This window comes from Mustela erminea, chromosome 14 (assembly GCF_009829155.1).
Source record: "Mustela erminea isolate mMusErm1 chromosome 14, mMusErm1.Pri, whole genome shotgun sequence".
NCBI classification, from domain to species: Eukaryota; Metazoa; Chordata; class Mammalia; order Carnivora; family Mustelidae; genus Mustela; species Mustela erminea.
Window position 1 is genome coordinate 3,302,619 of NC_045627.1, and position 15,694 is coordinate 3,318,312.

Genomic DNA, 15,694 nt, shown 5'->3' on the forward strand with positions numbered 1-15,694 from the left:
CATGCTTCTCCATCTTCTAGACTCACCAGAAGTCAATGGTCCATATGACTTAGCTCCCTCTCTATTCCCTCATAGTTGAACTTTGAGTTTCTAATAAGACAGTCATCCACCCAGATGGTCTCCCCGTGGTCACCTCTCAACCCACTGCGGGAACACACTTCCACCCCCACCACTGTGTGGCACCACTGGTGGGAAGAGGCCAGCTCCTGGGGAAAATGGGGACGTCCTCCCGTGTGAGGTCTCTGAAACACGGGATGCTCCTGGCCATGGCCTTCTTTCTGAACCCACTCCTCTGCTCTGGCACCGTTGCTCCCCGGCTTCCTCCTGCCTTCCTGCCAGTCCCATTCCCATGCTCCTCTCCTCTGTTCGGACTTGAATATTGGTGTCTTTGGGACATCAGGGCTTTCATCCCACTCCGCACACATCCGTATTTTGGGTGCTTGTGGATTCTGTCACCATGTCTACACCACTGACCCCCAACCCCAGGTCTTCTTCTGGCCCCTCCTGAGCTCCTGGACAGCCCAGTGAGGAGGAGAATCATCTCTACATGCATCTCTACCTGGCTCTGGGGGGACTCCGATGAGCACCTCCGTTCTGCAGTCTACAAATACCAAACACTCAGCCAGCACTGTGGTGGGTGCCGTGTGGCCCTTCCCACTTAAGATACAGTCAGGCCTCCTCTTTGTCTCCAGGAAAATGCCCAGAAATGCATACGGCCCCGCTTGTCACCAAGCATGTTCTCAGGATGCAGCCCGGAGCTGGGGTGGCTGTCCTCCCATCGGAAACCATGCCCCAAGCCTGGCTGGATCACAGCACTGCCTCGGTGGGTGTCCTCTGTAGATCTGGGACGACTCACTGGTGGGGATGGGGGTCGAGTCATACTCATCTCTGGTGTGTCTCACATGCACAGAACAGCTTCTGGTCCACATGAAGGTTTGGGCTCTCTGTCCCTAATGCGCGCAGACCACAAGCATGGAGGAAGGGAAATCAGACCCAGAGTATGTGTTCCTCAACCCCTTTGATCCCTTTGTTCCATCACAATAGGCTTCGCTTCTGTGGCTCCGTGAAGGACGCCCACTGAGCGTCTGTTTCCTGGCATGCAACGCTGGCTACACTCTGCTCAAAAAGCGTGCAGGGTGTTCTGTTCCGGAGACGGCATTACGCCTTCCAGGAGAAGACAAATTTCAAGCACACAGGGCGGTGTTCATTGAAGCAAGGAACACTCTGGTAAGAACCTTTGAGAGGAAACAGATGCAGGTCCCTTTTTCTAAGCAAAAGAATCACAGTGCCGCTCACAGAACACGCCAGCTGTATTCAAGAAGTAGAAGTTTAAAAAAAAGAATCACTGCATCTGAGCAGCATTCAGTCGGTTGAAAGTCCCTGGAAAAGTCAGGAAATGTGGGATTGAGATCTAATATCATGTTTATCTCTATTATTGCAGTTGGTGGAAACATATAAAAGTCAGGCTGTTTTTGCAAAGCTGATGTTTCTTTGGCTGGTAATTGGTCACTGTGTCTACAGAAATAGAACTTTCTTTCGCCAAAATCGCAGATATACGTGGCTGTGGGTGGCATCACATCTACTGATTCTATGATCTGTGTCAGCTCGGCGTCAGCGTCGAGACTGATTTCTTTCCCTTGTTATGAGTTGAGCTTTTCTGCTTCTTTGCATGATTGACAGTTTTTTTTTTTTTATTTTGATTGCCAGCATAATGTTCTGACTTTTACCTTGGTTGCTGGGTGGTTTTATATTCCTGTAAATATTCTTGAGCTTTGTTTAGGAGCACAGCTAAGTTATTTAAAATTAAGTTTGAACCTTCTGAACCTTGCTTTTAAGCTTTATGTAGTGGAACCACAATAGCACTGAACTTAAGCTTTATATTCCACATTATCCACAAAATCAAGAATAAATGCCCATTTAAAGGTCTGTAACCTTAACTACATTTACAAAATCCCTTTGGCCAGATAGTAGAACATAGTCACCGTTTTCTGGGATTAGGGCATGAATATCTTTGAGGGGCCGTCATTAGGCCTTACATAATTTACCCTCTAGTGCCCCTTCCCCCAGATTCATGTCTGTCCCACACACAAAATACCCAGGAGTCCACGAGCCTTCCCCTGCAGCCACACCGTCAAGTTTCCGGTCGCAAAGATCTGAAATGCCGAGCAGGTGCTCCCTCCACCAGGCCTCCCCGAGTCCAGAGCAGCCTCACCTCCGCTGCAGCTCTTATAGCTGCCAGGAAGACCACATTGCCAAAACCAGAAACAGAAGGGTCTCCCTTCCTTCTGTGGTCTGATCTCTCCCAGGCCTCTTTCCTATCGGCAGGCTGAAAAGGCCCAGAGTCATGGAGGTAGCCTGGCAGTCCCGCGGTCTGTGAAGATGAGTGTGGGGCTAGGTGGGTCTGGCTGCACTGCCCGCTCCTCTTCCGTCACATGACAGCCACGGGAGCAATGCACAAACAGCCGTCGCCGAAGAGGGAACGAGAGCCAGTTGTGGTCATCCGTGGGCAAACCCGCCCTGAGCGTGGCTACGATCTGGAGGGCAGCAGGTGAGGCCTGAGGGTCGTGTGGCATCTGAAGAGGGTGCCATTAGGCTGGCTTTGTGAGAGTTCGAGAAACTGCAGACGGGCTTCAGCAGGAAGGAAACTGGATGGCCTGCTGCTTCCGGGGTCGAGAAGCATCGTTGGGTGATACTCACAGGGACAGCAAGTGGACAGGAAGCAGGCAGGAAGCGGGGAGTCCCCTCTTCCTCCACACACTTCGCGGGCTCCCTGTAGGTCCCCTAGGGGCAGGATCCAACGGGGAGCCACTGGCAAAGCCAAAATGGGTTCTGCAGAGAACCAGCCTTAGCATCACAGAGCCAGGTCTGAAAGAGTGAGTGTGCTGCCGAAAGATGAGAGCCTCGTCACCGGCACGCCTTGCACATGGGTCATCTTGAAAGGGCAGAGATGCCCGCGACGTGCAGTGACGTCTCAGTGCAGTGACGCTGCAGACACTGGCTTGTGGATGTCAGTCCCTGCGCGATCCTGTTGGTCACTCTTCCCGGGAAGGGAGAGGCCGGAACGCAGGGAAGAGCAGCATAGCCCTCTCCAACGTGCCTCCACGTGGGGGAGAGAGCGTGGAAGTCCTCTGCCACTGAGGCAGGGCTGCCACAGGAAAGGAGGAGCCAAGCCCTCCTCCCACTCCTCCCCCCCCTCCCCTGCAGTACTTGGGCTCAGGCATGGTGACAGTTACTGAGCACTGTGGTTCTATAACAGAAGGACCTTTCCCACCCCGAGTAAAGATGCAACTTGTGCCACGAGTGTGGGCTGTCTGGAGGTAACGTGTCTAAAGGTGTCTTTGGTGAAAAATACAAAAGTTGAATTTTAATTCCCCATCAGATATGGATATATGCACATAACTGCTCATTCTGATGATGAAATTCTTCCTGAATTTCCTATAATACAACTATTATAAGAAAGACCAGATGTAATGCAAATTTTATGGCCTACACTGCACAGAATAAATCTTTCTCAAGAATGTATAAGTCAGATGAGGGCGCCTGGGTGGCTCAGTCAGTTAAGCGTCTGCCTTCAGCTCAGGTCATGATCGCAGAGTGCCAGGATCGAGTCCTGCACTGGGCTCCCAGCTCTGTGGGGAACCCACCTCTCCCTCTGACCTTCTCTCTTCTCATGCTCTCTCTCTCACTTTCTCTCTCTCTCAAATGAATAAATTGAGAAAAAATCTTAAAAAAAAAAAAAGGAACATGTAACTCAGATGAATAGTCAATCACCTCAGGACTCAGACATTTTTTCTAAGTCTGAGTCGTTTTCTCTGAATTAATTCTTGCCTTTTTTCCACAAACATCAGAAAGCACCTATAGAATTATATACAACACCAAGAGAGAATCCTGATGTAAACTACAGACTTTAGTTCATAATCACGTATCAATACTGATTCACTGATCATAACAAATGTACCACAACAATGTCAGATGTTAATAGTAGAGAAGGTCAGGAGGCAGACAGGATATACGGGAACTCTCTGTACTTTCGGCTCTATGTTTCTGTAAACCTAAAATTGCTCCAAAAATAAACTCTATGAGGGCATCTGGGTGGCTCTGTCAGCTGGGCATCTGCCTTTGGCTGGGGTCGTGGTCCCAGGGTCCTGGGATTGAGTTCTGCGTCAGGCTCCCTTGTCAGTGGGGAGCCTGCTTCTCCCTCTCCCTCTGCCTCCTACTCCCCCAGCTCGTGCTCTCCCTCTCAAACAAATAAATAAAGTATTTTTAAAAAAATAAATAAAGTCTATCAAAACACTCAAACTGTGGGGCACCTGAGTGGCTCAGTCAGTTAAGCATCCAACTCTTGATTTCAGCTCAGGTCACTATCTCAGGGTCAAGGGATCTAGCCCAGTATCAGGCTCCTCATTCAGCGGGGAGTCTGCTAAAGAGTCTCTCTCTCCTTCTGCCCCTCCCCACCGCTCTCGCGTGTTCTCAAATAAATAAATAAATAACATCTTTTAAAAAACTTAAAATACTCAGAATATAAAAGGACACTTTAATCAGGGTCAATTCTGAAGAATACTTAAGTGGGGCTGGTGGGGTGGGGATTTTGAAAACCATCTTTCTTGGGAAGATTTAGGGCCAATTTCCAAGAAAAGGAGTCAAGAGAATTTGATTGTTTAATCATTTTTCTCTCCTATTTATAAAAGCCTACATGCAACTTTTTTTCCTACTGGGTTTAAAGTTGAAATCCATTTCCTGAAAAATTGCCACCGCTGTTTCCCGGAGTCCTTGATGTCTTACCATGATGTTGTGATCAGGATTCTCGAGGAAGCTCTCACCTCCCTTGGTTCACGAAGGTGCGGGAGCCTCTTGCTGAATTATTTCTGACCGGGGGGCCGTCTCCTCTCACACACGTTTTGCTTAAACAAAGCCGTAGCTGTCGGCTGTGTGCACTTGACAAGAACGGCACTATGTTTGTGAACCTTTGGTAATCAAGACCAAGACTGGGTAGAGCTTTCTTCCAGACACACTGAGGTTGAATTTTTGGACTCCTTCTGAGATTTGTCAGAATTCTTCCCCAAATCCAGGGCACCAAAGACCTCTCCGGATGCTTAGGCATCCGTCTCTGATCATGGACTTCGGTTCTGAAAGCTCTGGCAAGCATCGCTTTTTAAATGTAAATAGCAAAGCTGTAGAGTCAAACTTTCCTTTTTTGACAAAGATCTATCCTTGACCAAATGCAATCAGCTTCTTCAGAATCTTCTTCCCAACCAGGCCTCGACTTTCGGACTTCTGCATCCAATTTGAGCAAGAATTCTGCTCGGCCAGCTTCTCCAACATTCCCCTTCCTCACCCCGATATCTGATGGGGCTCCTCCACCGCCTGGTGATATGTGACCACCTGTCCAGCCCTCAACAAGAACCCTGTTAGGTCATGTTAGCCAGAATCCTTCCCTACCTGATGTTTCGTCTTTGTTTTCCAACCACTGGCCTCCCTCCCTGCCCTGCTCCTTGCCTGTAAGCTCCTATTCTTCTCTGTCCTGTTCAGAGTTGGGCCCCATTGCTCTCCTCACCTGCAAACCCCACTACAGCGGTGCCTACACCTATCACGCTGGGCCTGCAGGAAGTCTGCCCTACCACCTTTGCCAAGGTGGTAATCACTTTCTGTGGACATCTTGGCCCCTCCCACACATGTCAAGCCCCGCCTGGGGTGGGCGTGCCCAACCATCTGGTGCCAGCCCTACCTCTCAGTCCCTGCTCCTAAGTCAACAACATTTATTTTCCAGACTACAACTTTTCCTCGAACCAGCCAAAGGATAGGCACACATCGCCCAGTGTATTTTTATCACTGCAGTGCTGAAAGAAATATATAGAGATTTATTGAGGTCCCTATATGATTTGGAATAGTGCATATAAATCCCCAGGTCTGAGATCACTTAGAAGGAAGCTGCAGGACATTATGTGCCTATTAAATAATGGAAAACGAAATGTGCACCGTAAAAATAAGCCTTTCAGCAAGATAAATGAGATCATTTTCTTGGAAAGAACTGGCCCAGGAGTGGAAAATCTCCCACCCGCCTTCACACATGCGAGGATGTCAAAAGGCCAGAGGCCAAGGCTTCCTGCGTGCATTCACCGAGGCTGTGGGGTGGGTACCGCTTTTCTTGAGAAGGAAGAAAGAGAAGCATAGAGAATTCTGTCCCCCTTACATGTTAAGTGTCTGAGCACTGCTCACAGTCTTGCTGGCAAGATAGCCAGAAAAATAAAACAAACAAACAAACTCACTTCCTCAATCCATAAATCCAGAAGTTGTCATGTTGTTTTTGGAAGAGGGTTAGAAAGTGTACCCAGGGGACGCCTGGGTGGCTCAGTTGGTTAAGCAACTGCCTTCGGCTCAGGTCATGATCCCAGCGTCCTGGGATCGAGTCCCACATCGGGCTCCTTGCTCCGTGGAGAGCCTGCTTCTCCCTCTGACTCTGCCTGCCACTCTGTCTGCCTGTGCTCGCTCTCGCTCGCTCTCTCTCTCTGACAAATAAATAAATAAAATCTTTAAAAAAAAAAAAAAGAAAGTGTACCCAGGAACGATTACTTGTTAGTGTTCCCACAACCTTCTAGAGTAGAAGTGGCCCTCCCATGTGACGCTCAGTGGGAGAGGGGAAACGGGAGCAGTCATCACAGCAAGGAGGAAGCCAAGACGGCTCACGGGAGACAAGTGGGCAGAGGAAGGGCGGGGAAATGGTGCGGCCAACAGAGAGGGGTACGTGGGGATGGACGGCCTGTTTCCGTCTGAGACATGGGCTCGTTCCGGAGTATCAGTATGAAACCTTTCTGACAGGAAATGGGGATGAAGAAGAGGATCCTTAGTGGGATTATTGGGCCAGTCATTTGGATTTGGATGGTACCAATTCAGGTAAGCTATAGAAAAGTCAAGCTTTCACAAGAAAATGAGCATAAAAAGAGAACATCTCAGGGCCTAGAACCCTAAAGGAACCTAATGTTAAGACACAGAAGGAAGGAGAAACTGAAAAAGAGAGACAGAGAGATGGAGAAGGAGATGAGGAGAGAGAAATGAGAAGCACCCTGTGGCCCAGGGTTTGGCGAAGGAGAGACAGATCTGAATTAAATCCTGGTCTGTTTAAATCTCAAGTCTGCTTTTCCCACCGCTACTTCCAGAACAAAAACGCAAGCTCTCAACTCAGCCCATCCCTCTTCTTGGGATCCAGAATCTTCTAGAAGTGCAGAAAACTTCTGGGTCTTCAGCAAAAGAGTCTGGCTGAATGAATGTCCCCCATGAACTGCCTGAACCGGCAGTTCAAGCTCTGAGGAAAGCAGGCTCAGCATTGTTCCGCGTCAAGAGTCACAGAACCAGAAGCTGGTAAGCTGGGATTCAAAATGGTTCTCTCCGAGGCCAAAGGCCAGGCTCTGTCTACAGTTCTAGGCTGACAGAAGGAGAACCTTTTGAAGAGGAGGTGACCACTCATTACTAACAAGTGTGAGAGGCGTCGAGATGCTGTTTGAGGTAAAAAGGCACCCAGTGGCTTTTAAAAGCCAAGTTATGGGGCGCCTGGGTGGCTCAGTGGGTTAAGGCCTCTGTCTTCGGCTCAGGTCATGATCCCAGGGTTCTGGGATCAAGCCCTGCATCGGGCTCTCTGCTCATCGGGGAGCCTGCTTCCTCCTCTCTCTCTGCCTGCCTCTCTGCCTACTTGTGATCTCTGTCTATGAAATAAATAAAATTTTTTAAAAATCTTTAAAAAAAAAAAAAGTCCAGTCACTCGTGGGCAAGAGGGTGTGGAGGAAAGGTAGTCCCAGACACATACTCAAGCAATTTAACCCTGAGGACGACGAGAGGTTAGTCAGCGGGGAGCTCAGAGGGACATCGGGGGCAAGGGAAGGTGTTTGAGCACAGATGAGAGGGCACATCTGTTTAAAAGCAGAGTCTAAGGAGCTCTTTGAGACCAAGACTGAGATGGGAGAACAAATTCAGTCCAGTCAGCCACCTGTGAGGACCTCTGGGGGCCAGCAGTGGCGACATGATGGTGTAAGAGCCCCCGGAGGAGCTGGAGCCCGAGGGTGAGGGAGGAAGGCAGAAGTGTGGACAGACCACTGAGATACAGAGAAGAATGCGCTCCCGCCACGTGCAAAACTGCAGGACGTGCTGTCTGGGGAGGGCTGGTGGCCTCACGGCCCCACCTTTCCCCCTCCTCACCCTGTCACCTGGAGTGCCTCCCCGTAGACTCCGGGACCAGTCAGCGGACCTGCTCTGTGTTGGCCAACCGGACATGACCAGAGGGTTGAGAAGGCTCACACCTTGGGCTTATTCTCAGCTCCCACCAAAAGAATGTTCCGGGCTAGCCTGGGGTAGAGAAGAGACACGTGGCTGGGTCACCCTGATGTCCCAATGCCACCCAGAAAGTGAGAAGGTCCAAGATAAGATCTGCCTGCTGAGACGCCCCCAAACCTTAACCCACCAAACTATCAGCTAAATGAATGCCATTGTTCTAAGTCCCCAAACTGTGATCTTTTCTGTGGTGTTTCGTGGTCGCAGATAACTAATATGCATTTGAATATAGAAAAAAAGGGGGCATTTTTTGGTTTACTTTGGGGTGGCAAGAACGATTTAAGGAAAAAAAAAAAAAAAAAGAGTAAGAAAGGGGAAAAGACATAAAGCCACACAGGTAAGATCATAAGGAGACCAAAGTGCCCAGAGCGGCAGATGGGGCAGCAGTCCAGGGGGACAGAGCTCAGGCCCGGGCGGGGATACTTGCCTGCCCTGGAGGGGCCCAAAGCCCCTCTCCAGGAGCTTGGATTCAGTCGTGTGGAGACGGGGAGAAGCCTGTCCTCCTGGGTGGGAGAGACAAGCTCGGAGGCTGTGTGGCAGACGAACTTTGAACAGACGGCATCGTCTCCGAAGCTGCCAGAAGAAAAGCAGCTCCGCTCACACAGCCACGAGGGACCCTCCCCACTGCCCGCTGTTCGACCCTCACAGGAGGCTCAGAGAGGAGGACGGCATGTCGTGAAGGAGGTGGCCGACTTGGCCACCCCAACACCGCAGGTGGCCGTGAGAGCCGGGGAGGAGAGCTGAGGCCAGGGCGCGGCCTCCCCTTCCAGAAACGCCAGAGGAAGGTCCTGGGGACGGACGGACGCAGGGGGACGGGGACTGAGGAAGGGACTCTGTGAGAGCCAGCTGCGACAGGAAGGGAGGCGAGGCGTCCCTGAGAGGAGAGGACAGGGAGGGACAAGGGCCCGCTCTGCCCAGCAGCCCAGAGGCAGGAGCAAGGAGACGGTGGGGAAGACGTGGGGCCCCGGGCTTCATCCGGACATCCCACAGCCAAGGAATGGAAAGTGGGGGAAATACATATAAGGGGGGGGGGGGTGGGAAGAAGCCAGGAAATCCAGAAGAGAGCTGAGGACCCAGAAATTGGAAGAAGACAAAACGAGAAGGTGCCCCGCAGAGCTGAGCATGTGTGGGGGAGGGGAAGGAGCCCCGGTAGAAGGTGGGGAGGCCAGAGGGGGGTCGTCCGCACCATGGAGCAGGTGGAAGGCGCTGTCCACCCTCAGCTCTGTCCAGGTCACAAGAGACACAGTCCTGGCAAGATGTAAGGCCCCGGACAAAGCTCAGGGACGATGGCTCCCCTGGGTCAGGTGACCCCAGGCCTCAGGACACTAGTGATTCGTCTCTTCAAGATCTTTACAAGATCTTTCGCAACGAGGGAGACAAGAAAACCCACCCAAGATCTAATGATGTCCGTGTGGGGCACAATCCGTCCGGCGTCTTCCCCCTCAACGAGGCCTGGCTCCTCCTCGTCCCCCTGTGATGGGGGCAGTCCTGGGCCGGGCTGCCGGAGAGGCCGGTGTCCGTGATGCGGGGGCAGTTTACAGCGCAGCGCCCGGGAGCTGGGGCTTCGCTGGAAAGGCCCTTCTGGCTCATCTTGTCCAGGGAAAATATTGCCTCCGTCCTCCTGGAGAGCTGGGTTCCGCCCGGCTGGTGAGGCTGCCCAGCATCTGTCTGGGAATTAGCCGTGAGGCCTTTGGGGGGAAAAATAAAATTCCCCACCTCTCCTGCCAAAAAGAGACTCAAACTGGCAGGCCTGTTCTAAATGCGAGCCGAGCGTTGTCTGGGGGAAAACAAAAACTCTACCAGAAGTGAGCTGCCCAGGAGCGTGAATCCGGGAACAGGAGGTCGAGGGGAGGCCTGGCTCGGCGGTCTTGTGGCCCGTGGGCTGGTCTGGCCTGGATTTCCAGAAACAGCCTGTGGTGACGCCTGCAAGTGGGACCTTTTCTCCCCAAAAGACTAGAAAACTCAGCTGAGGTCATTTGCCTTTGGAGGTTCAGGTGTTTCTCTTTTTGGCCTCCACATCCTGGTTACTGACCTGGAACTCAGGCCTGGCCGAGGGTCCTACCCCCAAAAGGCTGGAGATGTGGGACGAGAGTGCACCCAGTCAATGTGACATCGCAGAGACTGGCTGTCCCCTTCCTCCAGTCGGTGAGGCTGAAGCCCACAGGCCCCAAGCTATCCCTGTTTATGAATTTCTGCCCTGTCCTAAAGACAGCAGGGAAAAATAAGGTTTTGCGGAGAAAACTGACAAACCTATTTCTGTGCGTCTAGAAGCTAGGGTGGTTGCGGGGACTGTGAGCTACGATGGGCAGCATTTCCTTCTCTAGCAACGGGCCCTGGGGCTCGGGGGGCCGCCACCCCCTTGATGTGGTGCATGAACGGCTCCGGATCACAGCCGGCAAACAGGACAGTGCAGACAAGAGCGAGGCCCTGCTGCCGCCCAAGGAGACGCCCAGAGCCTGTGGCCAGGGAACAAAAGGAAATGGCTCTAGCAGAAGCATCTGTGTCCAATTACTCCGGAAGAGCAAAGAACTCTGGAGAGTGCATTTTCTTCCACAACGCGAGGAAGAAATACAAGTATAATCCAACAGACCCTCCCATCCAGCTTCTTCTCAGAGTCAAATCTATCACATGGGTCCCCAAGACTCACAACCCCAGAACCCCTCAGACTCACACCCCCCAGGGCCCCTTGACAGTCATAGTCCCTGGGGCCCGATTCGGACAATAGCTCTATCAAGGTTAGAAACCTGTGGACAGGACCAAGCGTCTGAAACAGAAATCTAGAATGTATGTGTTGGAAAGAACCTCAATGGTCACACTGTACAGTGGTTCTTATTGGAGAATCTGAAAAGAATAACGTGGGCCCTCAAATAAGGCATATCCTTCTAGAGTTCACGGGGTCTCCGAAGCCTCACCATAGCCTTCGGTCCTGTTTTCCTTGAGTGGTGGACGCAGCTTGACGTATGGCTGATTACCTGCAGGACGGGACGCAGCAACCTACCCCAGAGCCTTCTTCCCTCTTCCCCCTGCATCTGTCTGCCTAATGGATTTCAGAGCCTCTGGAGGTCCAGTGGCCCCTCCTTGGAGGACTCGAGCTTCGCTGACCCCATCCTCACCTTGGCCTTATTCCCAGCTGTCTTGAGAACTCCTGTGGGGCCCCGCCCTCCCCCCACCTTTACAGCTTTCAGGAATGGTTGAGGTCCCGAGCCGCTAGATAGGCAGCTTGGGATCAGCGGGGGGCTCGGACATCAGTAGGCTCTCTGGGAAGAAGGAGCTGGGCTCGGCGTGCAGCTGGTCTCCCCTGTCTGGAAATGCAGGCCCACAGAGCTCCCCCACCTTGTCCCAAGGCCCCCTGCATGGACCACAGCCGGGTCTGGGAGGCAGAGGGTGCAAGGTGAGTGATTCCACGAACGATCGCTGTTTCGAGCTGGCCATAAGGGACCCAGGAAAGTCACAAGCAAACAGTATACCACCTCCATCAAATCGCTCTCCCCTTCCAGGGACAATCTCTCTCCAACACAGCCGAAGGCCTGCTTCAGGACAGTGACTCTGTGGCACTAATGTCCAGCTCAAAGGGGCTCCTGAGTGCTCGCGTGGCCAGGGAACCCCCGTGGCACTCCAGGTCATGGGAGCTTAGGCTGTTCCTGCTGCTGCCTTCTGTTCCCCCTTGGAGCCTGGGCCAGCAGCCGGCCGCCGGTCTGGCGGACTGATGGATGAGCCCGGGTAGGGGGAGGAAGTGAGGAGCGGGAGCAGCCTGTCACCGGAGAGGCCGGCACGCCAGATGCCAGCCCACACAGACACAGCCCTGGAGGCCACAAATTCTGCAAGACTGACAGAGTTCCCGCCTCTGAGGAGCTTAGAGTCTAGGGGACACACTAGTAAAGGATGCTTGTAATTGGTAGTGGGAGGGGTACTTTCCTTTGTGATATGACACGATTAATAAGCCCACAGAGAGCAGAGACTCCCAGCCCTGCCAAGATGTCCTAGAGTTGAATCCAGACAATGTGAGGCGTCACCTGGGAGAACTGTGTTTCAGTGAAGGCGGCAGGCGGCTGAGGGAAGAGAGGGACCCCTCACGAGCCTAGCACCGGAAGGGTGGCTTGGGTTTGCATCTGCTGCATACGACCACTCCAGACACAGTGAGACCGTGAGCAGCAGTCTAGACCATGGAGGATATGTGTCACTGAGCGGCAGGGGGACCAGAGTCTCCGGGAGCTCGCTCTCAGGCTGCTTCCAACGAGCTCGCTCACAGCAACACGGGTCAGGTGGTTGCTGCTTCCCATTGTCCCTCAGTCCTCCCATACCCAGGATTTTACTCATAGTCTACGTGAGGGACCTGGAGAAGCAAAAAGTTAAGTAATGTGTCCCATGTCATTTACTAGCAAGGAGGCACTTAGAAACCCATATTCGTTCTTGTAGGTCATGGAAACAATTCACAACTGTGCCCCTGACGGGGAAAATAAGAGAAGGCACAAAGGGCTTTTGGCGAGCGGTTGGTTCTAGAAAGCAGGTCATTTGTGGAATAGCATGATCTCCTAAATGGCACCCAGGGCTGAGGGTCGCATGGGACTTGGGGTGCTGGCCGTGAGAGAAGCTGTCCGGAAGGGCAGGCCTGCAGAGCTCCCACCCTTGTCCTAAGGTCCCCTGCATGGACCCTGGCCTGGTCTGGGAGGTAGAGTGTGCGAAGTGAGTGATTCCACAAGCAATGGCTGTGTGGCTGCCCGTGGAGCTGCACCATCTGCCTCAGGGTGTGACTGAAGCAGACCCCAAGCTGGAAGAGAGCCAAGGCTTGGAAGGAGCTGGTTGGCCAGAGCTAAAAGACAGAAACCAGAGTCTCTGGGTCCAGCCCCCTGGGACAGCGCTTCACCCTGCCCCCAGCTCTGGTCCCCACCAGGCACAGAATGCACCCAGGGGAGGAGCTGAGCCCACCGGGGGCTGGAGGGTGAAAGCTGGCACATGGCAGAGCACTCAGCATGGCCCCGAACAGGCCCCTGACACCCCTTCCACAGAAGCAGCCCTTGGGAGGCAGGACACAGCCTCGGACAGTGCTCACATAGAGCAGCCTGCACACGGGAACCGAGTCTCAACATGACGTCATGCCCTCTAGAGGGGATGGGCGTTGCCTTGGAGATGGTGCCCAGGCAAGGGACAGAAACATGGCTAGCTGCGCGGAGTTCTTTCCCGGCAGGGCACAGCACTGACTACGTGCCTGGCATCCCAGGAACAACACTCCCCTCCATCCTCTCAGGTCCTCAGAGCGACCTTATAAGACAGGGCACGGAGCCCACCAGGTCAGGCTGCTGGAGAGCAGTCTAGTCTGGGTGCCTCTGCCCCACCCAACCCTGAGCCCTCAAGGGTGCTCTTGTAGCTGCATCCCTGGATGGCGGTACCTACAGAAGACTCCAGCAATGCCGTCTGGGATGGACCGTCCGGGCCTCGACACTGGCACTCCCATTAGACATGGGAGAAGGCTGAGCAGAGCACCGTGGCCCGAGGCTATTTCACCAAGGAGAAGGACCGCTGACTCTTCTCCAGAGTGGAGAATGTGTCCAACCCATGTGTGTTTAAGAGCCCACTCAATCCTGGAGTGTGAATGTCATGGCCACTTCTCCATGCAATGGCCAACCCTTGCTACCTCCTTCCCAGGCTGCCCTTGGCCCGCCGCTCTGCCTCCATCTTGCACCTACAGGCCTCCTTCTCGCCTCACCTCCTAGCTCCCCCAGCCCCTGCACACTGCTTTAGGCTCTGCCATTGTGTGGTCAGATGCCTTGAAACAGAACACTCAATCTCTGTGTTCAGTGGGAAAACGGAGAATGAGGGATGCCATCTTCCTCGGGAGGGTGAGAGAGTCATTGTACAGAACGGCCTGGTAGAGATTCAAAACCCACCGGCTATTTGCAAGAAAAGCTGCTGCAGAAACAAGCTGCTTGACCCAGGGCTTATTTTGTGCAGTTCTGGGAGGTCATTTCTGTTTATTCTCCTGGCTCGAAAACCAGAAAGGTTGTGATGGGCCAAAAGGCAAGGCTGCCCTTTGCAGGGGCCCTCTCCTCTCCAATTAATCTGACAACTCACTGGAGCATCTGGTGGGGAGGGAGAGGATGGATAACCTTGACATTGGTGGTGGACACCCCACAGGAGGGAGGAAGGAGCGCTGGCCCAGGGGAGGGGGTAGTCCATTTTGCTTCTCCAGCCCAGGCCTTCCCATCCTCACAATAAGGGTAATGGTGCTCACCCTACACTTGAGTGTCCTGCACCTTGCCTGGTCGGAGCTTCCCAAGAGCCCGCGTGTGGCTACCAGCAACGCGGAGAGGAGACAGACTTGGTCAAAGTCACAGGAATCATGAGCAGGGAGCCTGATGCGGGACTCAGTCCCGGGATCCTGGGGTCAGGACCCCAGCCAAACACGGACACTTAACTGACTGAGCCACCCGGACATCCCAAAATGTCTCACGGATTTATTATGTGAGGGACATATTTAAATAAACCTAGAGGCCTGAAGCCATGCTATCAAAGAGTGTGGATTCATCTAACAATTACTGGGTCACTCTTCTGTGCCAGAAAGTTCAAAAATGTCGCAACATGCGACAAGGGAAGAGTAACGGAGCTCAGCGAGGGGAGATGATCGGACAAAGTTCTAACGCCAGGACAAGGGGGGGTCCCGGCCGGGCCACTCCTGCTGCTGCGTGTTCTGGTGACTGTCCTCCTGAGCTGGGCTGGCCCCCGAGGGGAGACGGGGTTTTCTCCCCCCAGAGATGCTGTTCTGGAGACAGGGGTCCTCTCTCCCTCTGACAAGCCCTGTGGGCCCTCATGGCCATGGGGTGCACAAGAGAACAACAGCTTTTATTTAAAAGGGGAAAAAAAGATCAACAGCTTTAGACAAATAAGTTGGGTGTTAAAGTGTCCGAGTTGATTTTTCACTTTATGATAAATAAGCCTATGAAGAGAGGGACCAAGGTCATGCTCAGAAATATGAAGTCTCTGTAGCTTTTGTGCTTTACGAAGGGGAAGGACATAAAAGTTCTATGAGCCACAAGTCAGCAAAGCTGATACCATAAAACAGGAAACATAAAGATGCTTCAAAGTCAGTTATTTCTGTTTTAGGAAATGACTTTCGTGTGGCTTTTGCCAAATGGTCGTGCCAGTGATTGGAAGTCAGGAGAATGGGGTCTTGAATCCAGGTTTGGTCACTCACTAGCTGTGTGACCTTGGAGACGTTACAGAGCCAAGAAGTCACTGAACCCATCTGAGCCTTGGTTTCATGATCTGTTAAATGAGATGAACAACACCACCTACCTCTTAGGTGGTATTGTGAGGGTTAAACGACTCAGAATCAAACATCGGCTATGCCAGTCGGCGTGGGTTAGATGTTTAATAAGTG